Source organism: Podarcis bocagei (genome assembly GCF_964188305.1).
Source record: "Podarcis bocagei genome assembly, chromosome: 2".
NCBI lineage: Eukaryota > Metazoa > Chordata > Lepidosauria > Squamata > Lacertidae > Podarcis > Podarcis bocagei.
The window spans coordinates 114,473,501-114,495,745 of NC_138126.1; the positions used below are offsets into that span (position 1 = coordinate 114,473,501).

General features: G+C 45.2%; 1 long non-coding RNA gene across 1 annotated transcript in view; it reads left to right on the top strand.

The window, feature by feature from the left end:
• The first annotated feature begins 1,901 nt into the window (after positions 1–1,901).
• Positions 1,902–22,245, top strand: part of LOC308580243 — a 91,535-nt gene continuing 71,191 nt past the window's right edge. Inside the window, exon 1 of the long non-coding RNA XR_014004743.1 lies at positions 1,902–2,359. This is a non-coding gene — a long non-coding RNA (uncharacterized lncRNA). The remainder of the gene's footprint in view (positions 2,360–22,245) is intronic.

Here is a 22,245-nt window from a genome sequence, read left to right on the forward strand (position 1 = left end):
AATCTGCAGTTCTCATATCAGCGCCTCCTCAAAACATAGATTTAAAGCATACATTAATTTTAATTTGTATTTAAAGAAATACAAATTAAAGGGAAAGATAATACAAGCATTCACGGGAGGCTAAGACATGCTTGAATCAGTTCTAGAAGGTGGAACAGAATCTGTGGGAAGATGACCCCCCTACACACACTCATTCCTAATCAAAAAAATAGATTTCCCCCTGTGGCTCAGTCAGTTCCTACCTGCCCAGGTACTGCTTACCTGTCCTTCGCGTATAAGAACATATTAAGAGAACCCAGGGTGATCAGACCACTTATCCAAACTAGCGTCCTGTTTCCCAAAGTTTGCTTCTCCACACACTGACCTCACATCTAACCTGACTTTATTTTTATCCTTACATTAACCCACCTTTCTCCTCCAAGGGTCTCAAGGTGGTTTCACGGCCCCATCCCCCCACCGGTTACCATCTTATTCCAGCGGCGTAGCATGGGTTGTCAGCACCCGGGGCAAGGCAAGTAATTTGCGCCCCCTAACCCTACAAATCTATGCCTATGAATGATGGTCCCTCTCTCTCTCTCTTTCTCATATTCCAATTGATTCCCATTTCCGCCGATCGATCCCCGAAGCTCTCACCCAGCGAAATTCGTGCGTAATTACGCTTTGCCATCCCTAATTCTGCCGCTTCCACCGGGAAATCATGACAGTGCGTTTCTCCTCTCCAAACTTTCCCCGGCCCTTTGCCAGCCGGTGCAGCCCTTTTGGCTACGAGCTCCCCTCCTTCTCTGCCCACTTCCGACCCCACCTCCCCGTCCAGCCTCCCTACCTCCTGAAAAAAGGCGCCGGCGCTGAGCAGGACACCCCCGCGGCCATCGGAGAGAGGCGGGGCCGAGGGAGGCAAGCCAATGGGCGAGGCGGGGGTAGGTGGCCACGGGGGCGGGCGCTGCCGCAGTCCTCGGGTGGGCAAGGTAGGAGCAGGCAGAGGCTGGCCGGCCGCTCTGACAATAGGGGCGGGTCAAGGGCATGACGGGGCTGGGCCCTCTGGACTGCCCCCCCGATGTTGCGCCCGGTGCGGCCAGCACCCCTGGCACCCCCCACGCTACGCCACTGTCTTATTCTCACAACAGCCATGTCAGGTAGATTAGGTTGAGACACTGTGACTGCCTGCCTCACGCAAGGTCACCCACAGAGCTTAATAGCTGATTTGGGATTTGAACCCCTGATCTGCTAAGTCCAACCCCCTAACCGCTATGTCATACTGTTTCTATGCCACAATTGACTGCCTTGATGGCTTGGCTTTGAAACACCATGGATAACATAACGAGCCTCATTCAACTGCCAGGTTTGGTCCTATGACGCTGAGGTGGAGCACATTTTTTTGGAGAGGTTTGGAGTCTTATCAAACTACATCACTGTTTGTGTTTGAAGAGTCTCTCTCTATCATTGCGGGCAAATATTTGTCTGAGAGCTTCTCTGAAAATAATGAAAGAGTGGAACTTTGTCCATTAGATAGTTGTGCACATAGGTGATAATTTTTTTTAGAAAATGGGGGCACTTCTGCAGAGTACACCTTCCTCCACTTTTGGGAGGCAAGATGGGGGGGAAAGGGCAGCTCCCAGTTGTGGGGAGATGGCTGCCCAAGGAAGGGAGGGAGGGACCAACTTGTGGACAATATGTGAGGGGCTGCCCCCTAAATATTTTATTGGGGGTGAAGGGACAGTTTCAGGTTAAGAAAGGACCTCCAGAACGAATTAAGTACTTAACCCGAGGTACCACTGTAGGTACCACTGTACATCATAATGCACCACTTATTTCATGCAACTTTGTGTGCCCAGGCAATGTGACCCGCCTGCCTCTTATCCCACGCAATAATTGAAGGACTCAGAGAAGCATCTTGGGTTCAAATTAGGCCACAGCTTTATTGATTGCAGTTGTGAGTTTGGCACAGCATTGAGTGTATCCAACATGATCCAGCCCTCTTGCTGGATAATTATGGTGGGGTCAACCCTGATACAGGATGTCCTATGACGTACATCAAATAGCTACAGCCCAACAGATTTGCCATGCTGGGGAGTGCTATGACCCAGTGGGGTCTTTAGCATATGCGCCACTGGGGTGCAAAGATCCACCCAGCGCCCCGTTGTGAATGACAAGCGCCGCCACTGGCGCAGTACCTCTTTGGTAAATGAGCGCACAAAGTCAAAAGTCCTTTAATGGAACAGTAGGTATACATTTTGGTAGTACCTAGGTATGCAGTGGTACCTCGGGTTACAGACGCTTCAGGTTACAGACTCCGTTAACCCATAAATAGTACCTCAGGTTAAGAACTTTGCTTCAGGAGGAGAACAGAAATCATGCGGTGGTGGCACAGCGGCAGCGGGAGGCCCCATTAGCTAAAGTGGTACCTTAGATTAAGAACGGACCTCCAGAACGAATTAAGTTCTTAACCCAAGGTACCACTGTATATATATTTTGTTTTTCTAGCTTGATCAAAATTATTTATTATTTCATAACAGGTAGGTAGTTAAGAGCTTAGTCGGCTCCAGCGGCAGGCACCTGGCGCCCCCCAGAATTTGGCACCTCAGTGCCCTTTACCCCTTGCACCCCCGGTTAAAGTCGGCCCTGCTACGACCCTCAGCCCACACCTGGGCATATGGTCACAAGCTCCTCTCCTGGGATCACTTCAACAGGCTACCCTGCTGCCACGTAAGGGTTTTGGATGAGGCCTATGTCTTACCATGCAACCAAGACTATACCCAATGCCATAACTGGCAAAGTTGTGACAATTTCCATGAGGAAGACAAAAATAAAACCCAGACAGGCCCAATTAGCTTGAGGGTGAAATTCCTCACTGGCCCCAAATCTGGCGACCAAAGCGATCTATAGCAAGGTCAATTAAATACCAAAAGGATGAGAGAGGGAGATCTGAAAGTTAACTACACTGCCGGGTGAGACTTCCGTCTGGAGTCCCTGTCAGCTCTGCCTCTCCAAAGTACCACCCATGGGCCTGACTGTGATTGGCCAATTTGTAGGTGGGCCAGTTTGAATTCCCTCAGCTAATGGGAGAGGCAGCTACATCTCCCATCAGCCGTGGGAACCCGGCACATGAGAGATGGAAGATGGTGGCAATGTCCCACCAAGCCGCAACTGCTGGCCAGCTCACAGGTAAGTAAGTGGAAATTTCCTTGTGAAGCAGTCGGTTGTTTTGCTCCTGAACTTTATTCTAAATCCTTCTGGATAAAGTTAATGCAGGACTTAACTTGGGAAACAGTCGTGTGTTTTTTTAACTTGGATGAAACTTCTTATCTGTCTGGTTGATTCAATGGGAGGATGCTTCCGGTGCCTGTTTCTCTCAGAGCCAGTGTAGTGTAGTGGTTAAGAGTGGTAGTCTCATAATCTGGTGAACCAGGTTCGCTTCCCCGCTCCTCCACATGTAGCTGCTGGGTGACCTTGGGCTAGTCACACTTCTCTGAAGTCTCTCAGCCCCACTCACCTCACAGAGTGTTTGTTGTGGGGGAGGAAGGGAAAGGAGAATGTTAGCCGCTTTGAGACTCCTTCGGGTAGTGATAAAGCGGGATATCAAATCCAAACTTCTCCTCCTCCTCCTCCTCCTCCTCCTTCTCTGCAACAACGAGAGCTAGATACTTAAGTGTTTTAAATACCAAGATCCTCACCCACCTACCCCGCCCCAAAAGGTACTTTTATGTATGAATGGAGTGTGGGTGTTCATTTTGGCAGATGGAAGCACACCATCAACATAACTGGTCATGTCACTGAGGCTGATAGCTTGAGACATGGATCATTAAGCTCTCAGCTTTTTGACAGTTATCGTGTGTGGGCAACACTGAAGTAGAGCTTAGTTTTCCATCTGTTACATTGAGATGGAGCAATTCAACACTTTTATTCCAGTATGCCAATATATATGAAGCAATCTTAGCTTGGGTGCATCCTCCCCAACTATAAGTAGCGTTCATTGCTTACTGTTGCAACTACCGGCACACATGGACCCAGGACCACTGGTTATCAGTACCACCACTGCCCCAAACATATTTATTCACTGTTGTGGCAAACAGCTTTCTTCTGCTGTTGCATAAATCATACACAACGAACAGCAGAATGACATGTTTGAAAGTGTGCACCTTCAGCACCAGGGAGCGAACAAGTGATATTCTCACAGGCTGCAGCCTTAGAGAAAACATCTGGTTAGCACTTAAATCCAAAGGTCAGATTGGCTACAGGTGGGCTTGATTTTATAAGTGAATAGCAATTGCGCCTGCTACTTAGAATCCTTCAAGACAAAAGTGGAGTCCCACTAGGTCACGGGCGAGCCAGTTCACACACTGATGCAACTGGCCAACTCATCGGACGGCACCAAGGACCTGTCGTGTTCCTGATTGCCACTGCTGGATGATGTAATGTGCGATTTGTCTGACACACGAATGTGTCTGATCCTCCGTAATCCTTCCAGCACACAAAGGAAGGAGGTGGGAGGATTGTGAAGATCAGGTGAGCTTGTGTAACACATCACAGGGGCAGGTGAGCGCACCTGAGCTCGAGTTCCACCATATGCACAGCGATTGATGCCTGTTGCATCAACACGTGAACCACTTCGTCCCTGGTCAGGAGCCTAGTGCGATTTGCACATCTGACATTTAGGTGCACTGCTCAACAAACGAACCATGCTACAAATAGGTCAGCCTCTCTAGCAATTACACTAAAATCCTCTGGCTGTTTTCCAGACAGCTGGGGCTTTGTCTGCACAGAGGATGATTGCAACACCAGCATTAGGCAATTGGAAAGAACCCAGCTCTGCACCTCCCCATCCCCTACGTAGGCTTGGTTGGCTAATGAGCAAGAGTGAGTTGATGAAGCTAGCAACTGCACCTATATATTTTGAGTTCACGGGCTGATGGAGAAGGGTTGCCAGTTTTCAGCCAAGTGTTTCTCTTTTTTCTTTTCAATTCACTGCTGAATCAGGAGATGAGGCCCCCCCTCGCTATGACCCCTCCATTTCTGCTGCCCACAATCTTTCCTTCGCACCCCCCACAACTCCCAATTTGTTCGTATTTGTTCGTATTACGTAACTATAGCGTGCCTGCAGAAGAAAGTCTGAAATTACAATATTTAATGTATTTTTAATCTCTTGTTGGAAGCAGCCCAGAATGGCTGGGGAAACCCAGCCAGATGGGCAGGGTATAAGTAATAAATTATTATTATTATTATTATTATTATTATTATTATTATTATTATTATTATTATTATTATTATTATTTATAACATATTATTATTATTTTATATAACATATTATTATTTTATATAACATATTATTATTTTATATAACATATAAAACACATACATATACATTTACACAATACACGCACACACCACACCACCTTATTTTCATATACCTTTCATAAAATATACCTACAGTACTCTATATAATACCTACCTATACGTACTGTCCGTGTGGGGGTAGGTGTGTAGGTATGTTGATATGTATAGTATATTATTATTATTCTTATTATTATTATTAACATATAGAGTGATCACCCTGAGGCTGCAGCCCTAAGTTTGGAAGTGGATGGATTCAATTCCGTTTGCATTTAAAGGTGAACCCACCAAATCTCTACTTTCTGAAACAATGATGAACAGTGAACCTTCAGAATGTGCACCAATCCAAATTTTGCAGTGTAGTTCTCCAACCAAAAATGTTTATAAAAATACAGATATTAGGGGGATGTGTACATAAGAATAAATGAGTTAAAATAGCATACAAAATCCATTTTCTTAGGGGAAATGTGTGCATTAGTAAAAACTCCATACAAATGTGTTTATTAGCAGAAATTTGCACTAAGATGCTGACAACTTTTCACAAGCTTTATTTTTTAAAAAAATAAAAATAAAACCCACAAATTGCTTCAGAAATGTTGAGAATGGAATTGGGGGTGGGGTGGGAATGAGAAACTTAAATGTCCAGATTAATCCATCCCTAATCCTAAAACCTATTTGGGAATAAATACTTTAAAATAAATTTAGGCTTATTTTGAGTAATCCAGATTAGACTATGTATTGGACTGAAACACTGATGCCCACTGCTGCAGGTCCCATTTGTAGAAAAAGGATTAACAACATGTTACATACTCAGGAATGATACGTAAAAGATGGAGGTAGCATCACCTTTTGTGGTTCCGTTGGGGTCAGGACAAACTCTTTTAATGCTATTCTAGGCAGAATCAACAGAAGTCTAGTGTCCTGATCAAGGTAAGGAATAGTCCCACTCTATTCTGTCTTGACTACATCACACCTGGAGTCCTGTGTCCAGTTCTGGGAACCAAGGTTTAAGAAGGATATTGAAAAGCTGTAACATGTGCAGAGGAGGGCTACCAAGATGATCAAGGGTCTAGAAACCAAGTCTTATGAGAAATGGCCAAGGAAGTTGGGTATGTTCAGCCTGGAAAAGAGGAGATATGATAGCCACCTTGAAATATCTAAAAGGCTATCCCATGGAAGGTGGAACAAACTTGTTTTCTCCTGCTGTGGGGGCTGGGACTCAAACCAATGGATTCAACTTAAAAGAAAACAGAGTCTGACATCAGGAAAAACTTTCTGACAATAAGACTGTTTGACAGTGGAATGGACTCCCTTGGGAGGTGGTGGACTCTCCTTCCTTGGAGGTTTTTAAGCAGAAATTGGATGACCTTGGGCCAGTCACACTTCTCTGAAGTCTCTCAGCCCCACTCACCTCACAGAGTGTTTGTTGTGGGGGAGGAAGGAAAAGGAGATTGTTAGCTGCTTTGAGACTCCTTCGGGTAGTGATAAAGCGGGATATCAAATCCAAACTACTCCTCCTCTTCTTCTTCTTCTTCTTCTTCTTCTTCTTCTTCTTCTTCTTCTTCTTCTTCTTCTTCGGACACTTTAGTTGAGACTCCTGCTTTTCAGGTGTTTGGACTACATCAGGGGTAGGCAACCTAAGGCCCGGGGGCCAGATGCAGCCCAATCGCCTTCTGAATCCGGCCAGTGGATGGTCTGAGAATCAGTGTGTTTTTACATGAGTAGAATGTGTCCTTTTATTTAAAATGCAATTCTGGGTTATTTGTGGGGCATACAAATTCGTTCATTTTTATTTTTATTTTCAAAATATAGTCCAGCCCACCACATGGTCTGAGGGACAGTGGACTGGTCCACGGCTGAAAAAGGTTGCTGACCCCTGCACTAGATGATACTTTGGGCCCCTTCCAAATCTATGATTCTATAATTTGTGAAACTGTTTCTCGTAAGCCTACCTTTGCGAATGAAGAATCCGTGCTTTTATTTTACTCAAAAGGCAGCACCAAATGAGCTCAGCTCTTCAGAACTGAGCCAGACTTGGCGTCTACCCCAGCAGTTCCGACTCTGCATATCTGTGGGGATGGGTTCACCTGGCTGGAAGAATGGAATTACTGTTATGACGTAGATGGGGAAAGTCAGAAACGCTGAGTGCCCAGGCCACAGTCTGCTTCAACCTGAACTCAAGCTTCTCTTAAAAATCAATGGTGCATTTGAAAACAATGATAATAATACAGTGGTGCCTCGCAAGACGAAAATAATCCATTCTGTGATTCTCTTCGTCTAGCGGTTTTTTCGTCTTGTGAAGCAAGCCCATTGACGGATTAGCGCTATTAGCGGCTTTTAGCGGTTTATCGGCTTATCGGATCAGCTGATAAGCGGCTTAGCGGCTTAGAAAAAGGGGGGGAGGAAAAAACCCCCGCAGGAACTCACAAGACATTTTCGTCTTGCGAAGCAAGCCCATAGGAGATTCGTTTTGCGAAGTACCTCCAAAATGGAAAACTCTTTCGTCTAGCGAGTTTTCCGTCTTGCGAGGCATTCGTCTTGTGGGGCACCACTGTACGGTGGTATCTGCAACACTGAGAGCATTGGCAAGTGAAGACTCCTAAAAGAATCCAAAAGAATAGGAAAAGAAGAATTTTCTTAAGAATGCTTTTCCAAGTTTCTTCTTAGCCCTACAAACTATCGTGCAATGTCCTGCCCACATACCATCCTTTATACTCAGAAAGTTAGTGCTTCAGGGAAGTGGGTGGGGATCTGAAATGGTGACAAGAGATAACCTCTGTAGATGTGGCACCCTGATAAGGAGCAACATTCCATCTAAAAGAGGATCTGCCACTGTCCCATAGTTCCACAGCAGCAAACTCTGTGGTTTATGACTTCCAGAGGCAGCATTCTATTCAGTCTGCATTTAAAGTTCAGTTCAGGTCATAAGTTTAATGTTTGAGCCAAAGGCCATGACAAACTTGCATTAAGCATTAAGCGGGTGACACTGTCGTCTAAACCACTGAGCCTCTTGGGCTTGCCAATCAGAAGGTCAGTGGTTTGAATCCCCGCAACGGGGTGAGCTCCCATTGCTCGGTCCCAGCTCCTGCCAGCCTAGCAGTTCGAAAGCACACCAGTGCAAGTAGATAAATAGGTACCACTGTGGCAGGAAGGTAAACGGTATTTCCATGCGCTGCTCTGGTGTCTGTGTTCTGTTGTGCCAGAAGCGGCTTAGTCATGCTGGCCACATGACCCAGAAAAACTGTCTGTGGACAAACGCTGGCTCCCTCGGCCTGTAAAGCGAGATGAGCGCCGCAACCCCAGAGTCGTCTGCAACTGGACTTAACTGTCAGGGGTCCTTTACCTTTACTTTTTTTAATTAATAAAATCACGCAGAACACACACCCATAATATAAAAATCTGCAAAGACTTTAAAGCACAGGTTTCCTTGTGCATCTCAGACAGCTCCAGTTCTAATGCCGTTTTGCTTTTTCAAAATCCAATCTGCCAACATCCATGATGTAAGAGGGAGAAGCTATCAGAAACAAACACAAAACTGAAGTCAAGCTTTTCCTGATGTCAGATTAAACGTTTGAATCACCACAGCAATTTATAGTGATTGTTTGCATTTAAAGGCAAACTTACCAAATTCTGGAACAATAGTTGAACTGAAACACATCCTGCAGAGCTTCTCTGAATTTTGCAGCACCCATCTCTAGCAAAGCAATGTGTACCAAAATCCATTATGCTAGGGTAAGGTGTGCGTATGAATGCATATATTAGTGAAAATAACATGCAAACGTGAATTATGCTAAGGAAAATTGCTTTCCAAAATGTGTACATTAGGCAAATTTGCTAACAATAAATGTGTCTATTAGGAGAAATTGGCACAGTCTTAATTTAAGATTGGAAAAGCGAGAAAATGAATTGCCATATTCAGTCATCCTTTCTTAGGAGTCACTACTGAGTTATGGGTACAATGACATTTGGGGCAAATTTGGAGGCACAAGCTTGGGCAAAATGCTCAAAAGAATGCCAATGTTCCTCAGGCAAAATATCTAAGGAATTTCAAGAGAAGCTAAAAGATAACATTGGAATTTCTCAAGAGAATTCTGTATGTCCTCTGCTACTAACTGCACAGCAGGAACACATTATTTCTTCTTACAATAAAGAGATTAAAACCAGTGGTTTTCTGCAGTGTTCTTGCTATTGTTACACAGACGTTAATATTGCCACAATTTCACCCATAGGAACATTCTGCTTGAGAAAACAAGCAGCGACTATAGTTGGTATGTGCCAACTATATCACTTATTCTTGCAAAGTTGTGGGAGGTGTTGCGAAACAGAGACTCCTGGCTGAGGACTGCCTGTGCCTATTAATATTGCAATGCACTTTCCTGAGACTTGCAAGCACATGTCACACAAAATCAGTTCTCTCATCAAACTGCAAGCTGCACCCAAACATAAAAAGAGGCAGATGGTGGGAAATGTGAGGGATTATAGGGGCTGTGGGTTGTATGTGCCAACCAAAAGCTCCAGCATCTCTGCAATCACTCAAGTCACCAGCATTGTGAGATCTCCAGCATTGCTGGGCAGAATGCTTTCCCATCGAGCAAAGTACCGTATTTTTCGCTCTATAGGACGCACTTTTCCCCCTCCAAAAATTAAGGGGAAATGTGTGTGCGTCCTATGGAGCGAATGCAGGCTCCTTGGCTTCAGCGATAGCAACTCGAAGCCTCCGAAGCACAGAGGGAGTGCTCCCTCCACGCTCCGGAGGCTTCGCGTTGCTTTCGCTGAAGCCTGGAGAGCAAGAGGGGTTGGTGTGCACCGACTCCTCTTGCTCTCCAGGCTTCAGGGATAGTTTCCTGAAGCCTCCGGAGCGCAGCAGGAGTTCCCGCTGCGCTCCGGAGGCTTCGGGTTCCTTTTGCTGAAGCTGGGAGAGCAAGACTCTCCTGGCTTCAGCAGAGAGGGAGAGCTGCGCAGCGCCCCTTCAGCCAAGCGGGAGGAGAAAAGGAAGGGGCTCCATTTCTCCTGTCGCTTTGCTGAAGGGGCGCTGAGCAGAGAGGGGGAGAATTTTTTCCCCCTCGTTCTCCCCCTCTAAAACAAGGTGCGTCCTATGGTCAGGTGCGTCCTATAGAGCGAAAAATACAGTAAATGTGAATTACTTGGTGAAGTTGGGCAGGAGGGCCTTTTGATTTAAGGCAGTGTGAGTCCACTGACACAAAACGGCCTAAATCCAGTTAAGTTCAGATGTCTTTAAAATCTGGTTGGAAAATGAGCATCTAACCAATTCGAAAATACCATCATTTTTTTTGTTTTTTGTAACAACATACTAATGAAAGGCAAGAAAGGTAATTTCCAACTAAGTCAAACTCAAAGTAAGCCCACTGAAATAAATGGACTCAAGTTACAGAAGTCCATTGGATCTTCTCTGTGATTGTATCACTCAATAGGCTTAAGGCTACATAATTAGCTGTTGGTGCTATGAGCATACTCTTAAAATATATTTGCTGGTGATTCACTCAGATACCACTTTAAACCGAGTTACTTTTGAAAGGGCATTTAGTAAAACTGACACACACACACACACATTTGCAATACATTTATGTATTGCATTGTTGGCGATTTACTCAGATACCACTTTAAACCAGTTTATTTTTACAGGGCATTTAGTAAAAGTGACATACACGTGTGTGTGTGTGTGTGTGTGTGTGTGTGTTACACATACACACACCTGTGCTTTAAATATGTTTGTGTTCCCTTTTATTCATTTGGTCTGTCAGAGTCTTTTAAAAGTGCTGCAAATACCACCTGTTTCTCAGCCTCCTAGGAAATAGTTGCATGTTGGCAATGAGCCCGTCCCCTGGGTGAGCAGTTCCCTTGTGTGTTCATTTCCATGCTCTGTGTTTGTTTTGTACAGCATAGCATAACTACTAATTTGTCCAGCTAATTAACTTAACTAGTATTTTGGGATGTGAATGAAAGTCCTTAGGAACAGAACTTGACTAGAGGGTGGAGATAATGTGCAATGTGACAATACATGTTAACAATTGCAGCAAACCCACACTCATTTGCATCGGGCCAATTCAATACATGGTTCAGAAACAGTCAGAGACTGCAATCCTACGCAGACTTAGCTGGATGTAAGCATTACAGAACTCAGTGGGACTTATGCCTGAGTAAATATGCATAGGATTGAGCTATGAGACTAGGCTGCTAAGCACAATGAACTCAGTAGAGCTTACTTCCAAGTAAGCATACATAAAGGTAAAGGGACCCCTGACCATTAAGTCCAGTCGTGACCGACTCTGGGGTTGCGGTGCTCATCTCGATATATTGGCCGAGGGAGCCGGCGTACAGCTTCCGGGACATGTGGCCAGCATGACTAAGCCACTTCTGGTGAACCAGAGCAGCACACGGAAATGCCGTTTACCTTCCCGCTGGAGCGGTACCTATTTATCAACTTGCACTTTGAAGTGCTTTCGAACTGCTAGGTTGGCAGGAGCAGGGACCAAGCAACAGGAGCTCATTCCGTGGCGGGGATTTGAACCGCCGACCTTCTGATCGGCAAGTCCTAGGCTCTGTGGTTTAACCCACAGCACCACCCGCATCCCAAGCAAACATAGGACCCGAATTATAACTAACAGAGCTAAGTATTAAGTTGTGAAAAGTTGTTAAGCCTCTTGGATTTAGGTTGGAAGGGATTCTCAGAGAAGTTCCCTGCAAATGAGTCCCACTCAGCAGGGTTAATGTTACCAGCCTGCATCTCTCATTTGCAGATATCTTTGTAGTGCAGAGTTGGTTTGCCAGGAGGCCTAGTGCCTGAAGCCAGCTCACCATAGGGCAATGCTTAGACGTTGCTGAGACAGAAGTGAGAACATGCTAGGATTGTGAGCTTGGGGGAGCATATCTTTCTTTGAGACTCTATCCTGCCATGTAGCGCCCAAAATCTTTCTGCCACAGCGCATATGAAATGCATTGTGTCGTCGCTGCTGGCAGGTGTGAGTTGTCCACAACTCACTTCCAGAAAGCAGCATGTTCAACATGTCAGCTAGTAGACCTTCATCTTGGTATTGGTCCTTAGCATAGCCTTTGGGAGAGGGAAGCCATTGCAATCACTTGCCTTCCCAATACAGTGGTAACTCGGGTTACAGATGCTTCAGGTTACAGACACTTCAGGTTACAGACTCCACTAACCTAGAAATAGTACCTCGGGTTAAGAACTTTGCTTCAGGATGAGAACAGAAATTGTGCTCCAGTGGTGTGGCAACAGCAGCAGGCCCCATTAGCTAAAGTGGTGCTTCAGGTTAATAACAGTTTCAGGTTAAGAACAGACCTCCAGAATGAATAACGCTCTTAACCCAACACTGTACACTTGCCCAGCTCAGCATTGATGGGAGAGCTTGCTGGTTATGCTGTAGCCCAGGTAATAATAATGATAATAATTTATTATTTCTACCCCACCCATCTGGCTGGGTTTCCCCAACCACTTTGGGCAATTTCCAACAAAAGATTAAAAATGCATTAAAACACCAATCATTAAAAACTTCCCTAAACAGGGCTGCCTTCAGATATCTTCTAAATGTCATATAATTGTTTATTTCTTGGACATCTGATGGGAGGGCGTTCCACAGGGTGGGCGCCACTACCGAGAAGGCCCTCTGCCTGGCTTCCTGTAACTTGGCTTCTTGCAGTGAGGGAACTACCAGAAGGCCCTCAGCGCTGGACCTCAGTGTCCGGGCAGAACGATGGGGGTGGAGACACTCCTTCAGGTATACTGAGCCAAGGCCATTTAGGGCTTTAGAGGTCCGCACCAACACTTTGAATTGTGCTCAGAAACGTACTGGGAGCCAATGAAGAGCTTTCAAGACTGGTGTTATATGGTCTCGGCGGCTGCTCCCAGTCACCAGCCTAGCTGCCACATTCTGGATTAGTTATAGTTTCTGGATCACCTTCAAAGGCAGCCCCACATAGAGCGCATTGCAGTAGTCCAAGAGGGAGATTACTAGAGCATGCACCACTCTGGCGAGATAGTCTGCGGGCAGGTAGGGTCTCAGCCTGCATACCAGATGGAGCTGGTAGACAGCTGCCCTGAACACAGAATTGACCTGCGCCTCCATGGACAGCTGTGAGTCCAAAATGACTCCCAGGCTGCGCACCTGGTCCTTCAGGGGCACAGTTGCCCCATTTAGGACCAGGGAGTCTCCCACACCAACCCACCCTGTCCCCCCAAAACAGTACTTCTGTCTTGTCAGGATTCAACCTCAGTCCATTAGCTGCCATCCATCCTCCAACTGCTTCCAGGCACTCACACAGGACCTTCACCACCAAATTTGTATACCACCTCAAACATGTGATCACCAGTGCTGATGTGTCAAGGGCTGCCAACGTCCTGACACAGGATTTTGGCCTTCATCAGGCTGATGGTAAGGCCAAACTCCTTGCAGACTTGGACAAAGTGGTTGATGACTCTCTGTAGAGCCTCCTCAGAGTGTGCTGTCAAGGCTGTGTCGTCTGCAAACAACATCTCTCAGATTAGAACCTTCCTCACCTTTGTTTTGGAGCGGAGAAGTACGAGGTGGACCAGACCCTCGTTGCTCCTTGAATAGAAATGCACACCATCTTCAGTTTAGCTGAGGGCATAGGAAAATTAATATGTGGGCTCATTTGAGGATAGTCCCTGAACCAAGTGGTGCCCTAGGTGAGGAGCATTTTCAGCATCACCTTCTGAATGCCTTATTTTTACTGCATTTGTACACTCTTTTATGACTTTGATGAACCATGTGTAGGCAGGACTTAGGTTTGTAATACAGTATTGGATAAAACATGGTAGAACCCATATCCCCTTATTTACCCATGCCATCTAGGGTTGCCATATTTTGAAGAGCAAAAAAGAGGACACATTTGCCAACTTCTCCTTTTAACTATGGATTGCTATGGCGACTCTCATTTTAAACACCCCTACAACATGTAGGCTATAGAAGCTGTGATATATACCGTATTTTTCGCCCTATAGGACGCACTTTTCCCCTCCAAAAATTAAGGGGAAATGTGTGTGCGTCCTATGGGGTGAATGCAGGCTTCAGGAAGCTATCCGCAAGCCTTGGGAGCCCGGCGGGAGTTCCCGCCAGGCTCCCAAGGCTTGCGGACAGCAGCCTGTTCTGGGGGCTGGGGTCGGGGGAAGCTCAGACTTCCCCTGCCCCAGCCCTGTGCCTGTGTAAATTTTTTTTTTCTTTATTCCCCCCCCCAAAAAAAAACTAGGTGCGCCCTGTGGGCCAGTGCACCCTATAGGGCGAAAAATATGGTATATAGGATTATGATACAAACAGGTACCCCGAAATCCAATAAGAGGGCATGAAAGAGAAACTTGGTTCATTCATGTCCCCTCCCCAACCCACACAGAAGAAATTCTTCTTTTTCTCTCACCCCTCACCCCAATCATATTGACAAAGGAGGCAGCCCAGGAGGAAGGAAGAAACAAAACCCGAACATTTTGGCAAATTTAAAAAATTCACCTGGACAGAAATTATACCCCTGAGAAAGAGGACATGTCCAGAAAAAGAAGACATATGGCAACTCTACATATGCACAGTTTGCACTCTGTTTCTGCAGCTGAGACTTAGGAAACCTGATTTCCCTACCCTTGGCATCCTGCTTCAGAGCAATGGGTTTTTAATGAGAGGATGTCTATATGCTGTTGTGAAAGAAACAGAGAAGCAAATCCTTCACAGGAGTCCTTCACTGACCTTTCTTCTTTGGCAGCTTTGCCATGGGAACTGGAATTTTGCCACTTGAACATCCGAGGGACGGTGAAGAGAAGGGGAAATTTCAAGACCAAATTAGGCTTGACTCTGGCTTCTCTCTCAGTTGACTCGGCAAAAGCATGTCTCTGGAGACGCTGCCTACTTGCTTGAAGTGGCTTGTGCGCTCTTCCTCTCAGACAGTGGTGGCTGGGGTGGCCGTGTGCCCTGTTTTATAGAAGGCAGTTCTCTATTTGAAGGCTGTCCGAGGACAATTCTTTATTTGAAGGTGTCATCTGTTCATACCCAATCTGGTTTAAAGATTCTTTTTTTAAAAAAAGAACACCCTAAAAAAGGGATAACAGGCTCTTGAAATTTCCTATCAAAGCCTAGGACTTGCCGATCAGAAGGTCAGCGGTTCGAAACCCCACCATGGGGTGAACTCCCATTGCTCGGTCCCTGCTCCTGCCAACCTAGCAGTTCAAAAGCACATCAAAGTGCAAGTAGATAAATAGGTACTGCTCTGGCGGGAAGGTAAACAGTGAGCGCCACAACCCCAGAGTCGGTCACGACTGGACCTAATGGTCAGGGCTCCCTTTACCTTTTAAAAAGCAGACTGAACACCTGGTCACAGTCTTCCCTGGTATAGTGAGAAGTATATTTTGATTTAAATTATACTAATTATTTCTGCACTTGCATCTCTACAAACAAATGAGCATGCACATCTCCCCCCACCATCTGTTACCTCTTCTTTCTTACTGCTTCTCTCTCTCTCTCTCTCTCTCTCTCTCTCTCTCTCTCTCTCTCTCTCTCTCTCTCTCTCATAATATTTAAGAGTCCCTGAGTCTAGAGAGAGCTGTATCTCTCTTGCTCTGTCTCAATCATATGTATGAGCCACAAGACACATCCCCTCCTCCTCTTCTGCTTCTTTCCTTCCAGTTGGCTTCCTATGCAAGTCAGGGATGCACCAGATTTTGCCTTCAGAAACTGGTTTCAATATTGAGGAGTCCAAAATACATGAAGGAAAAAGTAAGGACTGGAAGTGCCCCTATGTGCCAAGGGCATTTCCCGCAGCACTGAGCAATTTTTCCTACATATCTAAGATTAGGAGGCACGGCTTTCAGCCAAGCGGTGCTGAATAAACTTAAGTTCAATCCAGGCAAGACAGACAAGACAGTGGTGGGCGATTCAGTAGACCAGCTGATTGGGGAAATGCCTGGGATTCCACTCCTTCCCCTCTTAAGAACCAGATTTGGAATTTCTCCCAAACCTAGGTTGGATTCCAAATAGCATCTGTGGGCATAGCCCACGGTGCCTTTTACCAGCTATGGCTGGCATGCCACCACAATCTACTACTGGAAAAATACTTGGCCAGTATCACCCATGTCATGCTTGCTTTTACTAGCGTTGACTAGCCAGCATTCCTGGTTCTCATAAGTTGCATTTGTATCCTCTGTTGCTGCAGGATTCTTGTCCTGCAAACTCAGAACTCCTGCCCCAAGCTCCTAACTCTGTGAACCCCTAGGAGCCCTGACCTCCAGCCACTTAAAATGGCACTTCATCAACTGTAAGCAATATAAGCAACAAGAATCAAATGTGGAAGTTGGAAGTAAATGTATGCAAAGGTGTACCATTTACATAATATAGTATAATATACGGTCCACTTCCCAGTAATTGTATGATGCCCCTCTTCACATCAATAATGTTATGAAAGGAGTTACTCTGATAAGTGGGCTTGGATTTCAGAATTGCAAAAGTTTGGGAGTTTATTTTTTCCCTTCTTGGGGGTCCTGAAATGTAGAGCTCGTTATCCTATTTGATCTGTCATATATTAAAAGTACTGAAAATCCTTTCTCCCAGAGTCTGGGATTATACAGAAGTTTTGGACAATCTTTAATTGCAGATGGCAGTGAGGTGGCCCTTTGTTTTATAAACTTTGTAACTTTGCTCCTAGGCAGAAAGAACATGTTCTCAAGACGCCCCCGCCTAAAGTTCCATTCATGGGCAACAAAAGATTCGACAATTAAATACAATTTGGCTTTCATTACAGGCTTTCTGCTCCTCCCTCTGTGCCAGAAATTCACTTGCCTTCCTTACTGTAAAAGCAGTGGAGCGTAAGTTCCATTTGTTTGCTATTCTTGCGTGTTTCCCTGTGCAAAATCGCCTTTATTTTTACTTTAAAACGTTCTGTGAGAAAACTACTCCTCTTACTATAAAGCGCTGTCCACTGAAACTTAACCCTTTGAAGAATACAAGATGGCAGCTATCATGCCAATTAGCAAGGAAAAGCGAAGGCTATTCTACAGTAGTATCAAGGGAAGTCATAGAACCACTCTATTCTGGCTTGGTCAGACCACACCTGGAATAATGTGTCCAATTCTGGGAACCACAATTTAAGAAGGATGTTGACAAGCTGGAACGTGTGCAGAGGAAAGCAACCAAGATGATCAGGGGTCTAGAAACCAAGCCTGATGAGGAAAAGTTGAAGGATCTGAGTATGTTCTGCCTGGAAAAGAGGAGACCGAGAGGAGATACGATAGCCATCTTCAAATATCTTAAGGGCTGTCACATGGAAGAGGGAACAAGCTTGTTTTCTCCAGCTCCAGAGAGTAGGACTCAAACCAACGGCTTCACGTTACAGGAAAGGAGATTCCGACTAAACATCAGGGAAAACTTCCTGACAGAAAGAGCTGTTCAACAGTGGAATGGACTCCCTCAGGAGGTTGTGGGCTCTCCTTCCTTGGAGATTTTTAAGCAGAGGTTGGATGGCCATCTGTCATGGATGCTTTAGCTGAGATTCCTGCATAGTCCATTGGTTGGACTAGATGACCCTTGGGTCCCTTCCAACTCTACAGTTCTATGATTCTTGGCAGAGGGTCATTGAAGCTTTTGAGTAGCACAAACCCCTTCATTAGACAAAGTGGGAGAATACTAATTCCTGGTTCCCTAACAGTTCATGTAATGCGTGGATCAGTGGTTAAAGGCTGCTGTTAATGGCCCAAAGGAATTGATCAACTACAAATTTTAGGCTCAGTTTGTTTTGTATCTGAAATACCAGAGGTTTAGTAACTATCAGGTCACAGCTGAGTAAAGCACTGCAGCCAAATTGTCAGTTATGAGGTATGAAAAAGTGAGATAAAGAGTCACCAGGACTGCAAATCTCTCTCTCTCTCTCTCTCTCTCTCTCTCTCTCTCTCTCTCTCTCTCTCTCTCCCTGCCTCTCATATTCCAGCTTCTTCCCTGAAACCTCTTGTCTTAGCTCTCATAAGAGGCTCTCAGCCCTGCCTTTCTGCCTCTTAGAAATATGGGTTCCTGGAATAAGTGTAGCCAGACTGCCCAGAATCACTCTGCTTTCCACTGTTATGACTCAAGTCACTGACCACAAGCCAACCAGGAATTCAATGTGCTTAAGTCCTGTGCACCTGACTGTGGACAGCGAATATACAGTACACACACTCCTGCTACTACTGTGGTTTAACACCAAGTTGGTTAATTCCTTGCCATCCTTCGACTTCTATTTCTAGTGAGGTTTACGAACTGGTATCATGTGATTTGAAGCCAACATCAATTTCAGTTTCTTCTTCCTTTTCCTAATCTGTTTTTGGGCATCATCCTGCTTCATTCACTTTGCTGGCAACAGCCTATGAAAGATCGTCCTTGAGGAGCAAGAGACTTCAAGACTTGCTTCCTTGTACTTAGGTTTGCAGCAACCCATTTCCCCTCCTTTTTGAACATTTGTTACACATTTCTAGAATTCTAATTGTGTTCTAAAGTAAAACTGACAAACCACTTTCTGAGGTTATATTCCGCCATCGCAAAGGTTTTTTTGGTTGGGCAGTAGAGTTTCAAGAGCATTTGACTTGAAGAAATGTGCAAAATCACTGACAATGGCTCTTTTCTTTTTTAAAGCAGAGGTAAGCTGGAGATTTAAGAGGATCAGCATCCTTAAATAGCTCTGTCTTGGTGGCAAAGAGCAGCATGTGCTTTGCCTCCTCAGGATCAAATACACCTGAGGAAATTTCTTTCTGCTTTCAGAGCAGATGTGCTGGGGGCAAATTTGCCAACGGCATCATTTTGTGCTTCTAGGAAACTGTCTAGATCACATCAGAATAGAAGAAACATTACATGAATACCAGCTTGTACATAACTGGACTCAATACCTGGAAGCCCATAAGCTTGGCCGCTCAATGAAAGAGTGCAGCCAGGAGGCAGTTTGGTCTAACTAACTTGTAGCTAAAGGTAAAGGTAAAGCGATCCCTGACCATTAGGTCCAGTCGTGACCAACTCTGAGGTTGCGGCGCTCATCTCGCTTTATTGGCCAAGGGAGCCGGTGTACAGCTTCCAGGTCATGTGGCGAACCAGAGCAGCGCACGGAAACACCGTTTACCTTCCCGCAAGAGCAATACCTATTTATCTACTTGCAGTTTGACGTGCTTTCGAACTGATAGGTTGGCAGGAGCAGGGACCAAGCAACAGGAGCTCACCCCGTCGCAGGGATTTGAACCGCCAACCTTCTGATCAGCAAGTCCTAGGCTCTGTGGTTTAACCCACAGCGCCACCCGCGTCCCACAACTTGTAGCTACTTGAGTCTAATAATAGTGTTTGACAAGTGGCTCAAGTAACTAGATGCCATGTGCAGGATCTGACCTGCGTTGCACCCTGGATCTGCAAGGGGCAATGGGATCATAAACAGTAGCATTGACTCTGAAGGATTCAAACATGTTTAGAGAAGAATAAGCTGCAGTAAGTTCAACGGACGTTACATCCCGTTTGTGTGTATACAAATATTTCTGTAAAGCTTTTCCACGCCAAGTGTCTACAAATTATGGTGGTAAAGTAGTTAAAGGGACTGTTTACTCTGAATAATTTCTCCTGGGATCATAGCAGCACTAGAAATTGACCTAAAAGGATTGGCTGGTTAATTCAAATCTGCACGTGAAATGCAACAAACATTTCACATCTACTTTGGTCAATGTATCCCCCTTTGGATTTTCGGCTGCAGTTCTTTCACATATATACAACCCCCTTTTGCAAATGAACAGCCCCACTTAGAAGCAAATGTGTGCTCTACCACCACAGTCCAAAAAGACAATTACAGTGGTACCTCAGGTTAAGAACTTAATGCGTACTGGAGGTCCGTTCTTAACCTGAAACTGTTCTTAACCTGAAGCACCACTGTAGCTAATGGGGCCTCCTGTTACCACCGCGCTCCCAGACCACAATTTCTGTTCTCATCCTGAAGCAAAGTTCTTAACCCGAGGTACTATTTCTGGGTTAGTGGAGTCTGTAACCTGAAGCGCATGTAACCTGAAGCGTATGTAACCCGAGGTACCACTGTAGTGTGGGATCTCTCCTCCCCACCACCACCTTGAATCCTTCCTACAGAAGCCAAGCAAAAATAATCTCTTAGGAAGAAATTGCCCTGGTAAACAAGATAACCAAATGGACAGCTGTGGAAAGCAGAGGAGCAAGTGAGCTATGTCTAACAACCCTTTGTAACAGGCTCCTAAAATGGAAACAAAGTCAGATACATTATTGATGGGGGCTTGCATAAGCAAACAGATACAGTGACAAACACCAGGACCTCCTCAACCATTCCTGATAAAGGGGCCCATCAGTTTAGAAGAGGGGGAAATATCATCAGAACAGAGCTTTTACATCTTAGAAGCCGAACAGCTTATCTTTGAGTCATTCTGAACATTCTTTTTTTTTTAAAAAAAAGAAATAATGAATGGAAATAAGTTGCATATCACAGAAGACATGACGGTGATGTTCTAAATGCACTTGCAGAGTCTCTTTTGTTTTTAAAGCCAGAGTGATCTGACTGCTTACACCAGGCAGCGGTTCTCAACCTGCTGGTCCCCAGATGTTGTTGGACTACAACTCCCATCATCCCTGAACTCTGGCCTTGCTAGCTAGGGGTGATGGGAGTTGTAGTTCAACAACATCTGGGGACCCACAGGTTGAGAACAGCTGCACCAGAGGATTCCCAGTGCTTTTAGACAGGCACAGGATGTACACAGCTGCAATTCTAAGAACTGTTATGCTTTCCCCAGTTTCTTGAGCAGTGAGAGGTTCATAAAATCCTAGAATTGTAGTAGAATGAGAAGAGACACCAAGGGTTATCCAGTGCTTCCCAAACTTGGGTCTCCAACTGCTTTTGGACTACAGTTCCCATCACCTCTGGCCACTGGTCTTGCTAACTAGGGATGATGGGAATTGTAGTCCAAAAACAGCTGGAGACCCAACTTTGGGAAACACTGTTCTGGTGCAATGCAGGAATATGGGGTAGTGCTGTAGGATTTAGTCTTGTTTACATTACTATTATTATTTATTGACTTTATATGCTGCCCTAAACTAGGAGGAGTAAACGAGGAGTAAAGTAGAGACATCATCTTGCCAACAAAGGTCCGTATAGTAAAAGCTATGGTTTTCCCAGTAGTGATGTATGGAAGTGAGAGCTGGACCATAAAGAAGGCTGATCACCAAAGAATCGATGCTGGAGGAGACTCTTGAGAGTCCCATGGACTGCAAGAAGATCAAACCTCTCCATTCTTAAGGAAATCAGCCCTGAGTGCTCACTGGAAGGACAGATCCTGAAGCTGAGGCTCCAATACTTTGGCCACCTCATGAGAAGAGAAGACTCCCTGGAAAAGACCCTGATGTTGGGAAAGATGGAGGGCACAAGGAGAAGGGGACGACAGAGGACGAGATGGTTGGACAGTGTTCTCAAAGCTACCAGCATGAGTTTGACCAAACTGCGGGAGGCAGTGGAAGACAGGAGTGCCTGGCGTGCTCTGGTCCATGGGGTCACGAAGAGTCGGACGCGACTAAACGACTAAACAACAACAACAAACTAGGAGGTCTCAGGGCAGTTCACAGAATAAAATCAAAATATAAAACTGCAAAATACACTATCAATTTTATAATATTTTATTTGTAAATACAGAAATTGGGGAACAAGGAAAGCAGCATACAAATGACTAGATAATTATGATAATTTATGAAGAGTTACAATACATAATTCCCTAGCATTATCTACGGCCTGTTCTATACAAACAGGCAAGTGAAGTGGGCCATGTTTGATGTAGTTGAATGGACCATTTCACCCTACAGGTAAGAGAATCACATTTATAAATGTCCCATACATTAAACACACACAACTCTCTGCAAGTAGAAAACCGTCACACCAAGAAAT